Genomic DNA, 5683 nt, shown 5'->3' on the forward strand with positions numbered 1-5683 from the left:
AATGTGTCTCCCTTCTTGCCGCCCCCCTCCCTGCCCTATTGCCATGCTGTTAAAGTTATGAATGTCTCTTTCCAATTTCCCCCACTGGGATAGCTATGTTCTCGATGTTGTCTTCGGCAAATTACCAAAATAGAATTTATGATTCATTGACCCAAATTATATTCCCACTGACAATATCTGCAGAAATTCTGTTCAACAATGGCTTGCTGAGTATACAGAAAACATACATCACTCCCTGGAATTCACCCTCCCCAACAAGGCCAACAGAAGCGCAAATTAAATCTTATCTGCTCGGAAGTCCTTGATGAAGAACACCCTGGTCTTGGCAACTCGATGAATATTTTCAAAAAGCTTTGAGAAAGCAAGCCTGTTAGCGTTCTTGTAGTTAAATCCCGAGGCATGTATGAAAGACCTCTCTGTATGGACCATATAGCCTATTTTCTTAAACTACAACTCTGACCTTAAGGTCTCATGCTTACTTTGTGCTCTGAGTACCTTAAGACGTTGTAGACCTTTTTCTCAGCAGGTGCACATCCTGCATGGTAATCAGGCTCTAGCTTTGATTTTTCTTGCTCGTGATCTTGAAGAGGAAGCAAAGTGATCTAAAAAGTTTAGAAACCAAACTTAGGTTACTTTCCTTACTAGATAAACTTCTTCCCTGGTGACTTTTGCCTTTGTGAACTCATCTCAGAATGAAATAAAGGTTAAAACCCTAGTTTATCAGTTTACAGTCTGTTAAGCAGAGTGAGACGGAATCCCTGCAAAGCAAAATAGAAGGATTGAAGATGTGATGGGCACCTTCCACCCCTCTCTCCGAGTGAATGCAGTCCTAAAAACCAGCAAGAATGCACAGGGTAGCTATTTGAGGACCCTAAAAAATAAGTGATAGCAGGTGGACTGGGAAAGCCCAGAATGTGAAATGCCAGAGAACCAGCATTGTCTGCCCTACCCCTGCCCGCCCCCCTTTTTCTCCCTGATGTTTCCTGGCTTGGACTCAAGGCAGCCCCAAAATTGGAAGCAAGAAGCAGATATGGATAGAGAAAATTCCAGGAGAAAGACCTCTACTTCTGGCTCTACAAGCAGAAAGGAGATTCCAGATGCTTAGGAGGAATGGAGAAACTGGTCCATTTTTCTTTTTCTTCTTCTCTGTTCTGTTGTGCCCAAGTCCCAGACAACCCTGAGATCCTGGAGGCAATGACAGCAATGGCTCCCGCAGGTACCTCGAACTCTCTTCCTTCTGGGTTCCTCTGTCTTTTCTCTCCTTTCCCCCTCTGCCTCGTCTCCCCAGATCTCTTTTGAATCCAACTCAGGAAGACAAAAAGCTTGTCATTGATCAAAATCTTTACACCAGTAACTGCTCAGGCCTGTGCTTGGAGCCCCAGTTCGGGAAGCTCTGTGTCAACTATAAGGACATAGGGTGTGTGTAGGAGTAAAGGTGCTTCCAGTTGCCTTGGGCTTAGGCATGGATTGATACTGAGAGAAAGGGGCTTTAGAAAGGGGGTTTTGTTCCCTCTGAAGTATTTACCTAAAATTCCTTAATCCATGGAAGCATTTTCACGTGAATCCTTTTTCCATTTATTCCTTCACGGAAGTGGCACACTTTCAAAGCATGAATGATGGTTACAAGTCACTGGGGGCAAATATTCTAGTATCGGCTCAGGCTCATTGAAAAATATAAGAACATCGTCGTGCGCTTTGACCACAGCAGAGGGTATCTTTTTATAGGTAGATATCACTTAGTTTCAGGATGATAACTGATGTGTCTTCATGAATTTACCATCCACTCACTGAGAACCAACTATGTACAAAACGCTGTTCAGACTTTGAGAAACAGATTTTGACTTTTAAAAGAGGATTTATTTGCACAGGTACATCCTGAGATAGCAAAGCGTTTACTGGTCTGCTTCTCTAGAATCCTGGTTGGAGCTTTGGACATTAAACACGTAAGGCATTGACATTAAATTTACAGGTATACAGACTTACAGAAAAATCTGTCGTCCCTACATAAAAGGGCAAGTTAGGTCTAGCAGAGAGTAGCCACCCCTGATGGTCCACCCCCCCGCAGAATCAACAACCCCCTTTGCAGTCAGGCACAGGCCCCACCTGAGACCCCGTGAATGGCCACATATGTGGGTGTGACCATGGCCACCAACGATGAGGACCTTGAGAGGGTGAGGAGGCCAAGTTTCCCCTAGGAAAAGCAGAGCTTCCCAGATTGATCCTGGACTTAAAGACAAGATAGTTCTCTCTGGAGTACAGGGGCACCTGAATCTACCTCCCTCCCTTCTCACCAACACTACCCAATGGCCCCAGAGTTCACAACTCCCTTGGAAAAGTCGCTTGGGGCACCTGATTGGCTCAGTCGGTTAAGCATCCGACTTCAGCTCAGGTCATGATCTCACAGTTTGTGGGTTTGAGCCCCACGTCGGGTTCTGTGCTGTTAGCTCAGAGCCTGCTTCAGATCCTCTGTCTCCCTCTCTCTCTGCCCCTCCCCTGCTCACACTCTCTCCTTCAAAACTAAATTAAAAAAAAAAAAAACATTAAAAAAAAACTTAAAAAAAAAAATCAGCTGCTCTTCCTTGGGTGGGACCACCTCATGGCAGTAATTCCCTGCCTGGGACGGTGGTCCAGCCTTATATCTACTATCCCTCTTCAGACAAGCTTCCTTGTCAGCCTGATCAATCCCAGGGCCTCGTCTAGGGCGCCATGATGACTTGCGTGTATCCACGTGAGCCAGAAGGGGATCACCGGACTTGTCCTCAGCTCCGCATCACCCCTACCCCATGTTTCTCTGTAGATCACCATTGCAAAGGGACATTCAGGGTCCCCTGTTGGAAACGGGACTGGCCAGGAGCTAGGATAGGGATAGAGGGAAAGAGTTTCACCTTTGAAGCCATTGAAGCCAGAGAGAATGTGAAGTCTTTTCCATGCCCGAGCATCAGGCTGATAGGGTGCCGGAACATTTGGTGTGTCCCACACAGCGAGTCTGTAAGGCCTGAGCTTCCTGGTTTCTAAATGCAGTCATGTTGATCTGCACTGTTGCCTTGGTAGAGTTCCCAATCCTGACGAGGCTTCCGAGTTACCCAGCAGCTTGTTATAGATTCCAGACAGGCTGGTTCCTTGGGTCTGTGAGGTGGGGCCCAGCAATATATATATATATTTTTTTAAACAACCCACAGGGGTGATTCTGAGGCAGCATGAGCTGGCATTTGGAAACGATTGGTGTACATGATTGCCTCTGGACAAATTAAGAGACGAACCGATTTGGCCTTCCCGAATCTTAGATGGTGACTGTGGCATTTAGACTACCCCGAGGGGTTCTGGGATCCCCAAGCATCCAGTTTACCAAGGCCGTTGTACTGAGGTTTTATCCGAACTCCGTTTCTGCACATCTCTAACTTGCCTCCGGGACAGAAAGTGCTGACGGGAGCAAAGCAGAGGTAAGTAATGTGGAAAAGCTCTTAAGCACGGAGAGATGCTTGAGCAAACTGGCCTTCTCCTAAACAGTTCTCAACAGCCCTTTAAAAATGCAACAGAGCCGACTGTAGTTTTAATCATATTCTGCTTGCCTGCTGGCTCCCCACTCTCCCGGACGCCTTCCTCTGGAGGTCACTGAGAACATAACGTTCCCAAAGTGCTGGGCATAGGCCCAGTGGAAGGTCTTCGTGGAATTTTCTGCTTGTTTTTCACGTGGCAAGGTTACAAACTAAGACAAAGTCTCCAATCAGAAGATAATAGAGCAGCCATTGTCACTAATCCCTTCACAGGGCCAAAGTCTGGAACCCATCGCTGTGCTCGCTCAAGTCCTCTAGAGCTGAGGTCACACAACAGCAGCAGAAGGGAAACAAATGAGGTGGCCGTCAGTAGGGGACCGGGGACAGGAGTTCTGATATGGCCGCACGATGGAAAATTATGCAGCCCTAACAAAAGAATGAGAAAGTGTTTATGCCCTGATTTGGACAACTCTTTGTAAGTGTAATGTTAATTGAAACAAATAAAAGCAAAAACGCAGAAGCAAGGAGATGACATATGTACGCATTTGTTTATATCTGATTATATGTGCATTTCTGGGAGGACATGTTTAAAAAATACCATTGTTTGCCTCTGGGGAGAACTAAGTGTGGCAGACGGGGAGGGGAATGTGTGAGGGAGGGTTCGCACGTACTCTTTTTTTTTTTTAATTCAAGCATAATTAAGATACAGCGTTACATTAGCTTCGGGTGTCCAATATAGTGATTCAACAATCCTATGCATTTCTTGGTGCTCATAGAAGATCCAAAGCAGGCTCCACCCTGACAGCGGTGAGTCCCAGTGTGGGGCTTGACCTCACGAGCTGTGAGATAATGACCCGAGCCCGAGTCGGGCACTCAACAGACTGAGCCACCCAGGAGCCCCAGGATAAGTGTACTCTTAATCCCTTCATCTTCCTGCCCACCTCCCCTCTGGCAGCCACCAGTTTGTTCTCTATATTTAAGAGTCTGGTTTTCGCTTGTCCCCCACCTTTTTTTTTTAATTTAATTTTTTATTTGTTCCTTTGGTTTCTTCCACATAGGAGGGAAAACAACTCTTAAGGATCTACATTGATTGCGGGAACAGGTAATCCGAATGAAGCTACATGTAAAGGTATTTATATTTAGTTTTGGTTCGATTTCACTTTTTTTTTTTTTTTTTTTTTTTTTGCCACAAATTCGCCTCTCTAATCATGTTTTGCTCACCCTAATTTTAGACCAAGCCTGAGTTATCTGAACACACACCAGCTGGACAGTGGGAGGAAACAGCTAAGAAGCCAGTCTGGGAAAGAACATTTGCCTTGGGTGACTGATGTGCAAATAATAAAGAGTGGCTATGGTTTGCAGCCCAGTTGTCTCCAGAAGGTGACAGCATTAAGGTCACGATCCACTAGTGGTGTGCCCTGGAATTTGCATACTCTTACTAAAAGTCAAAGAGTCTGAGTCAATCTAAAATTATGGCAGCTGATTGCAAAAATGGCCCCAGTTACGCTGCCCCATGCAGTCACGAGCTTACTCTATGACCTGTAACTCTTCCTTTCAAGTAATAGAACCTATTTCCTCCCTTCTTGACCCTGGACTGGACTTTTGACTAGTTTGGGTCATTAAAATGAAGCAAAAGTAGTATTGTGCCATACGCAAGCCTAGGCATCAGGAGACCTCCTACACTTCACTCCATCTCTTGGAGGACTGCCACGGACGTGAGCCTGAACCTGGCCTAGCGGCTGGGGTGACGGCCCTGAGCTGGAGCTCCAGGTGTGCAGGAAGGCCCAGCCAAGATCAGCAGAGCCAATCTGCCAACTGAGGGTAGACACGTGAGGATTAACCTGGGATCAAAGCTGTCCATCTGACTCCTACCCTCATGAGTTGAATACAAGCCTCTTGTTTTAAGCCACTGAGTTTTCTGGTTGTTTCTTGCATGGCCTTCCTGGGACAGCAGATGACTGGTACAGAACTTCTTGGCTGTCCTGGCTTTGCTTCCTTTCCATATCTAGTAGGCTACCGTTACTTTTATGATTGGAAAAGATACGATAAAATAGGCAGAGAGGGAAAGGATAGAACCTGAGATCTCCGGGTGGGGGAAAACACCTATTTTGGAACAACGCTAGGAGCCTCAGACTACAGCAAACCCCCCTCGGGTTTAAGGTTCCCCTTAAGAATGTAACAGACACCGC

The 5683-nt window shown here is 46.1% G+C and overlaps 1 long non-coding RNA gene across 1 annotated transcript; it reads left to right on the forward strand.

Moving 5' to 3' along the window:
* Positions 1-3186: 3186 nt before the first annotated feature.
* LOC131488490 (uncharacterized) lies at positions 3187-5366 on the forward strand. Its single transcript, XR_009250232.1, has 3 exons — positions 3187-3440; positions 4553-4623; positions 4727-5366. It is a non-coding gene; the product is annotated as an uncharacterized LOC131488490 (long non-coding RNA).
* Positions 5367-5683: the final 317 nt, after the last annotated feature.

This window comes from Neofelis nebulosa, chromosome 10, assembly GCF_028018385.1.
Source record: "Neofelis nebulosa isolate mNeoNeb1 chromosome 10, mNeoNeb1.pri, whole genome shotgun sequence".
Classification (NCBI taxonomy): domain Eukaryota; kingdom Metazoa; phylum Chordata; class Mammalia; order Carnivora; family Felidae; genus Neofelis; species Neofelis nebulosa.